Below are 8,385 nucleotides of genomic sequence, written 5' to 3'. Positions count from 1 at the left end.
TTTTTAGTCCATGTGTGTCTTTATGGTTGAGGTGTGTTTCTCATAGGCAACAGATCAATTGACCTTGTTTTTTCATCCATTCAGGCAGTCTATGTCTTTTGATTGGAGAGTTAGTCCATTTACATTTAATGTTATTATTGATAAGCAAGAGCTTACTCCTGCCATTTTTTAATTTTATTTTTTCTGGTGGTTTTGTGGTCTTCTCTTTCTTCTTTCTTTCCTCCCTGTCTTCTGCTAGTGAAGATCATTTTCTCTGATGATATGATTTAGTTACTTGCTTTTCAACTTTTGTGTGTCTATTTTATGTTTTTAGGTTGAGGTTACCATGAGGCTTTCAAGTATTGTATTATAACCCATTATTTTATCCTGATAAAAGCTCAACACTATTCACATAAAGAAACAAACAAACAAACAAAAAATAAAAAAGAAAACTAATAAAACCTCAACTTAACTTCATCTTCCCACTTTTTAACTTTTTATCCTTTGTATTTATATCTTATTTTACTGCCTATGTCTTGTAAAGCTGTAGGAGCTATTATTTTTTATTGTTTCATTATTTAGTATTTCTAATTAGGATTAGAGCAGTTTTCTCAACCAAAGTTACAGTGTTATAATATTCTGTTTTTCTGTGTACATACTATTACCAGTAAGTTTTGTACCTTTAATTGATTACTTACTGTTCATTAATGTCATATTCTTTCTAATTGAAGTGCTGGCTTCCAGGAGGAGAAACCTAGCACATTACTAGCTGAGGTAATTAGGGGGCAAAACTCTTTCTGCTTGAGAAAAGCTGAGAGAAAAGTAAAGGGGACTTTGTCTTATACCCCAGGTACCAACAACACAACAGGTAGGTAGAATACCAAGTGGGTTCTTGGAGTCCCTGATTCCAGGACTTGACTCCAGCACATCAATTAGAAAGAATAGGACATTAATGAACAATAAGTAATCAATTAAAGGTACAAAACTTACTGGTAATAGTATGTAAGTGCTTTAGCATTGCTTTTAGGGTAGGCCTGGTATTGTTGAAGTTCCTCAGCTTTCATTTTTCTAAGAAAATCTTTATTTCTTCTTCATGTTGAAAGGGTATTTTTGTGGATATACTATTCTAGAATAAAGTTTTTTGCTTGTTTGTTTGTTTTTGTGTTTGTTTTTTTCTTCAGTACTTTAAATATGTCATGCCACTTTCTCCTGGCCTGTAAAGTTTCCACTGAAAAGTCTGCTTCCAGACATATTGGAGCTCCACCGCCACCCCTGGCCATAAGGAGTACTGCAAGACTACCACAGATGTTTATTAAGGCCCCGGGTCACTTTAGTCAGCTTGTGGTGAATACTCCCTGGCCTGGGACTCACCCTTCAAAGCAGTGGGTTCCCTTCTGTCCCAGGGCTGGTCCTGAAATGCCATCCAAGAGTCAAGTCCTGGAATCAGGGACTCCAAGAGCCCACTTGGTATTCTACCTACCTGTTGTGTTGTTTTGGTACCTAGGGTGTAAGATAAAGTCCCCTTTACTTTTTCTCAGCTTTTCTCAAGCAGAAAGAGTTTTACCTCCTCACTACCTCAGCTAGCAATGTGTTAAGTTTCTCCTGGGAGCCAGCAAATCTCAGAGACTCACCAAGGCCCTCACTATAGTACCAGGTATTGCTGCTGGTTATTCAGGGCCCAAGGGCTCTTCATTTAGGAGGTGATGAATGCTGACAGGACTGGGTTCTTTCCTTCAACGCAACCGGTTGCCTTCTGGCCAAGGCATGTATAAATATGTCATCTCTGGGAGCTAAGGCCTGGATGGGGGATTCAGACTCAGATTGGTACCCTATCCACTGTGTTTGAGCTGCTGTCCAAGATGCAAAACAAAGTCTCCACACTCTTCCCCCTCCTCTCCTCAAAAGAAAGGAAAGTGTCCCTTTGGAGCAATAATCTGTGCACCTTGGCGTTAGGTGATAGGAGCACTCCTTTTGCTTCCCTAGCTGATGTCTCAGTATGTTGCGTGCCTCTGCAGTGTACCGTATCTGTGGCCGCTTCAGTCGTAGGACTCACCTGAGATTTGCAGTCTTTATGGCCTAGACTGCCTTTCAAGTTTACTTAGAGACTGAGAGCACTTTGCCCTTCCTGGTGAGGTTTGCAGACACTCAAGTTCAGATCGCTGAGGTTGGTGATTCCTGTCTGGCTAGGGCTGGTTTAAATGCTCCCTGTGTAGGTGATCATCAGCTAAGTTTGGTCTGATTTTCCCTACTGTTCTAACAGAACAGCACTGGGTTCAATGCCTCAAAATTGCTGTGTTCTTCTTCCTCCAGCACCCAGAGAAGTTCTTTGCACCATGCCCCCAAGCCTGGGGTCGGGGAGGGGTGGCACCGGCGATTCTGGACTGTTTCTTCTATCACTTCAGTGCCTCTTTGAGCAATATGAAGTTAATACCAGATACCTAATTTGGTTCTTATACAATTTTTTATTCTGTTAACTTGATGTCCTTGCTGGGGCAATGATTAGTGGAGATTCTATTCTGCCATCTTGCTCTGCCTCTCTCTCTCTTTTTTTTTTTCTTTTAGAAACAGGTAAACACAACTGTCTAAGCATTATCATTAATATATAATGTAAATTTTAAAATATATTATTTTTGTTCTACTACTTTGCTGGAGCAATAGAGCCAATGCAGAGAAAGACAACAAAATTTATGTCTTAAAAATATGTAAAAAGCCATTTCTCCCAATGTGAGAGATACTAATATGTACTCATCAAACCCATTACTTTCTCCTAATCACACATTTCTACTACATTTTTCAGGCTTCCTTGCTTAAGTGTGATTTTGTGTCTGATTTCTGGACAATAGAATTTAAGAGGAAGTGTTGGGCAGTACTACCAAGGTTATCCCATAAAAAATTCCCGCTAGGATTTCCCATGCTACTGTCAACAGTGACTTCAGTCATTACATGTGAATATAGAGGAGCCACAAAATGGAAGGAGCCTGGATTACTGAATCACCACTTGGATGAGAGCTTCCAGCTAATTGGTAACCTATGATTTTCACTTTATATAAATGTTTAACCACTCATATTTGAGGATTTATTTGTACAATAGCTACTATAACTTTATTTAATAGAAATAAGTTCTTTGAAACAAAAAAATATCTGCCACAGCAGAAACGTAAAATACATGTATAAGTTTAATGGTCATGCAGTGAGCAGAAAGGTAACTGATTTGGAGGCTGAAAATATGAAGGCCCATGATATACAGTGGCAAAACATTTATTAAAACTGTTGCCTGTTATAACTTGGAAAGAAAACCATATGCCCACTGAATATGCAGCTCCAAAGAGTGAGAGCCAGAGTAATAGTATGTCCTGTTCTGATGTTCTGCATTGAGAAAGTATTCAAAGAGATTAATTAGAAAAAAAATTTGGCTGGTTTGCAAGCAAAAATGAACCTGTCTACTTCTAGATCTGCATAAAGCAAAATTCTGGAAGTTCTTTCTATGCCATGAAAAATGTATTAGAAGGATTTTGGCCTCTCCATCAATCTACAAAAGTCAGAAGAAAATTGGTCTCAGACTCTAATTAATTTTATTAACAAAAATAAATAGTTATATTTGACAATGATGTATTGTGACCAGTAGTGGATTCCAAATGAAGACTTAATCTCTAAATTAAGAAAGTTAAAATCCATTTGAGTAAGAAAAAAATAATAATAAAAGCACAATTTAAAAGTAACTACAAACAAGTTAGTTCTATCTAGATAATTATATATTACAGTGCAAGTCGGTCCTCTAAGTGATGGTTAGGGATGAGCAAATTAATACATTATGTGGTTTTAGGGTAGTAAGAAACAAAAAGCAATTAATCGATAAAATACAGGATTAATATAAGTTGTATACCACACACTGAGAGATTCAGGGAAAGAGCATGTAAAACAAGAGATAAATGTATCCCAGAAGTCAGTTTTAATCCAAGTGTTTAAGAAGATGTGGGTAGAGTGACCAAACGGGCTGACTAGAAGCAGCTAAAGGGCATGGCTGTCACGGAGAGGAATGGAAGGGGTGAGTAAATACAACACCTTCAACTGAAACATTCAGGTACTTTAATTAGGACTAATCATGGAAACAACTTGACCCACAGAGACAGAGAAAAGCAAGGCAGGACACTGACTCATGCAGAAGCAACACAGAGCCAAGGGAAGCTCCACTGCACAGAGAAGCAGTGAGTGAATGTGCCACCCCGGGAACCCATGCTGCTCCCACAGATTTTTGAAACCCTCGGGTCAGGAGGATCACTCATGAACCTGCTCCACTAAGGGCCTTCAGTCTGACACATAAATGTGTGTCAGGAGCTATGTGGAATCTCAGCAAAGCAGCCCCTCAGGCATATGCAGAGACCCAGGAGCTTTAGACACTCCAGCTTTTCGGGCAACTCAGCAAAAGTAGTTGCAACTGCAGCAAAGTAGGTGGTTAGACTCCTGTACATACCACTAGGAAAGATGCCGAATCCAGAGGGCCAAGCAGTAATGGCCTACAGGCCCCGATGCCAAAGCTCCTCGCAGGATAAGACCCACTGGTTTGGAATTCCAGCCAGCAACAAGTAGCAGCATTGCACCTCCCTGGGTTCGAGCTCCCAGAGAGAGGGGTGGGCTGTCATCTTTGCTGTTTTGGGGGACTTAGTTGTTCCAGCCTTTGGACTTTGGAAAGCCCAAGTTAATCAGGGGTAGAAGCAGTACCCAGCACAGCACAGCTTCCCTACAAAAATATGTCCACACTGCTTTTTTGAGTGGGTCCCCAATCCCATTCCTCATCACTGGGTAAAGTATCCTAATCAGGGTCTCTGGCTACCCCTACTGGTGTTCTCCAGCTAATAGCGGTTTCAGGATTCCCTGGAATGGAGCTCCCAGGGAGAGGGTGGGCCGCCATCTTTGCTATTTGGGTGACTTAGTTATTCCAGCCTTCAGGTTTCAGAGTATCCAAGGTGACCAGGGACTGAAATGGGCGTCCAGCACAGCACAACTGCTCTACAAAAACGTGGCGAAGCTACTTTTATATATGGGTCCTCAATCCCATTTCTCCTGACTGGATGAGACCTTCCAACTTTGGTCTTCAGCCACCTCTTACAGGTGCATTTGGGCCAGCAACAGTTCTGTACCTCCCTGGGACAGAGGTCCTAAAGGGAGGGGCAGACTGCCATCTTTGTTGTTTTGCAAGCCTTCACTGGTGATACCTCCAGGTACTGGAAAATCTGAGATGACTAGGGACTGGAGCAGATCGCCAGCATTCTGCAGCAGCCCTACAGAAAATTGGCCAGACTGTTCCATGGGTACTTGTTCCCATATCTCCTCACCTGTCAGGCCCTCTAGGCCTGGGCCTCTAGCCATCCCTCACCAGAACTATTCAGCCAGTATCAACTCAGCAACTCTATGGACAGAACCTCCAGTGGCAAGTGAAAGCCTCTTTGCCACTGCATCTAATGCAAAACCATCCTTGCTACCCTCGCACTAACAAAGGAGCAAGCACCCTTTGTACCTCATTCACACTGCCAACAAGCTGCAGTCAACCCAAGGAAAGGAGGCCAGTCCATCTCCCATGGGTGCCCCACACATCTCATTTCTTACTGCCAGACAGGGAACCCCTGATTTAGGCCCACAACACAGATCCTCCATTCTGGGCTGATTGCACTGAGCAATTACTGAACAACATCTCTCTGGGGTGGGACCCCCAGGAGATAAGCAAAGTGGTGGAGCAGCAAGCCAGCTGATATGGAGCCCATAGGGTTTGGTGCAGGTGTGTCTGCAGCCACCCCTCTAGACTTAACTTGCTCCCATAAGAGACTTTAACCCTAGGGGAATTATCAGACCTGATTTCTGCAGGGTGGTCTTGCACATCAGATAGGGCTAGTCCGACCTGAACACTCCTTGGTCTACTGGCTTCTTCCGGGACCCCAGCCTGGCCATACCTACTTACAGGGCAGTCTCATGTGCCCAGCAGGCCCACATCATAGCTTTTCAGACAGTGGACAGTGTGTGACCAATGGAGGGCTCCAGCAAGTCAGCCACTATATCCACGCACCAGCTGACACATTCCCTTCTCATACTGCAGCTTCCTCTGAGCCTATGGAAAATCCCCATATTACTTTGCTGGTACATGTCTGCACAGGCAAGTTTTGCTTTACTTGCCCTACAACCACATGGGAGTGCAGTATGCACTCTGACCCCTGCTCACCGCCATTGCAGACAGAGCTTTGACAGGCATAGAACCAGCAAGCCCCACCATACCAGCACCCTGCTTTTGCACTAATACTGCATAAAGAACAAGAGATCCTCCTACATCCTAAGCAATCACTCCTGCTTGCAGGACACAGAGAAGGCACTCAGACCTGCACTGGCCAGCACCCCACCCCAAACCAACACCACTACCACCTTCAGTTCAACAATGCGCACAGCCTCCAGCAGAGTCCTCCCACTCACTACCAACTGCCTTGCTTCCACTACTGTGGCAAATGCTCACAGGGAGGCAGGCACCACTGCATTCACTAACACTTGAATATAGCTGCAGCACCTTATTTCTCACCCCCAGCACAGTAGCCTCCAAACCTCAAGGAGTCAGAGAATAAAGTGGGGTTTCAAACAAGTCTCTCATAGTTAGAGCATACAGTCCGGGAGTTGGGAGCTGAACACTGGCCTGTGAGAATCGTCTAGAAATGAAGCCAGTTAGCTGAATCCACTTTAAACCACAATCAAATGCTTAAGATCATCAAACAGAATAAAAGGAAAAAAAAGAAGCCCATACAAAGGTCAGCAACCTCAAAGATTGAAGGTAGATTAGACCACAAAGATGAGGAAGAATCACCACCAGAATGCTGAAAATTCAAAAATCCAGAGTAGCTTCTTTCCTTCAAATATCTGCATCACCTCTCTAGCAAGGTCAACGCCAGACAGAGGCTGAGACGGCTGAAATGACAGAAGTAGAATTCAAAATATGGAGAGAAATGAAGTTCACTGAGCTACAGAAGTACACTGTAACCCAATGCAAAGAAGCTAAAAATCATGATAAAGAATTGCAGGAGCTGAGAGACAAAATAACCAGTATAGAGAACGTAGCTGACCTGATAGGGCTGAAAATTACACTACAAGAATTTAATAATGCAATCACAAATATTAATATCAGAATAGAGCAAGCAGAGGAAAGAATTTCAGAGCTTGAGGACTGCAGTTCCGAAATAAGACAGTCAGATAAGAATAGAGAAAAAAGCATGGCGGCTCGCACCTGTAATCCCAGCACTTTGGAAGGCCAACACAGGTGGATCATTTGAAGCCAGGAGTTTGAGATCAGCCTAGCCAACATGGCGAGATCCCATCTATACTAAAAATACAAAAATTAGCTAGGCATAGTGGTGCAGCCTGTAATCCCAGCTACTTGGAAGGCTGAGGCACAAGAATTACTGGAACTCAGGAGGCAGAGGTTGTTGTGAGCTGTGATTGCACCACTGCACTCCAGCCTGAGTGATAGAGTGAGATTCTGTCAAAAAAAAAAAAAAGAAAAGAAAAGAAAGAAATTCCAACCAGAATTTTATATCTGGTAAAACTAAACTTCATAGGTGAAGAAGAAGTAAGATCCTTTTCAGACAAACAGATGCTGAGGTAGTTTGTTACCACCAGAGTTGCCTTACAGAGGTCCTAAAGGAAGCACCAAATATGGGAAGGAAAGATTATCACCAGCCACTACAACACCACACTAAAGTACACAGACCAGTGATACTATAAAGCAACCACATAAACAAGTCTGCAGAATAACCAGCTAACATCATGATGACAGGATCACATTCAAACATATCAATACTAACCTAAAATCTAAATGGACTAAATGCCACACCTAAAAGACACAGAGTGGCAATCCAGATTAAAAAAAAAAAAAAAAAGACACATTAATACGCTGTCTTCAAGAGACCCATCTCACATTCAATGACACCCATAGTCTCAAAATAAAGGGATGGAGAAGAATCTACCAAGCAAATAGAAACAGCAAAAAGCAGGGGTTGCATCCTAGTTTCTGACAAATAGACTTTAAATCAACAATGATCAAAGAAGACAAAGAAGGACATTATATAATGGTAAAGGGTTCAATTCAACAAGAAAAAAACAACTATTCTAAATATATATGCACACAACACAGGAGTACCAAGATTTATAGAGCAAGTTCTTGGAGACTTTAAAAGAGACTTAAGGCTCCTGCACAATAATAGTGGGCGACTTTAACACCCCACCGTCAACATTAGATAGATCATTGAGACAGAAAATTAACAAAGTTATTAAAAACCAGAACTCAGAACTGAATCAAGTGGACCTGATAGATCTATACACAACTCTCCACCCCAAAACAACTGAGCCTCCCAAGTAGCTGGGATTACCTTCTTCTCA

Source organism: Trachypithecus francoisi, unplaced genomic scaffold, assembly GCF_009764315.1.
Source record: "Trachypithecus francoisi isolate TF-2019V2 unplaced genomic scaffold, Tfra_2.0 Contig01531, whole genome shotgun sequence".
Taxonomy (NCBI): Eukaryota; Metazoa; Chordata; class Mammalia; order Primates; family Cercopithecidae; genus Trachypithecus; species Trachypithecus francoisi.
The sequence above is the reverse complement of the archived record's forward strand: the minus strand, read 5'-3'. Positions refer to the sequence as shown.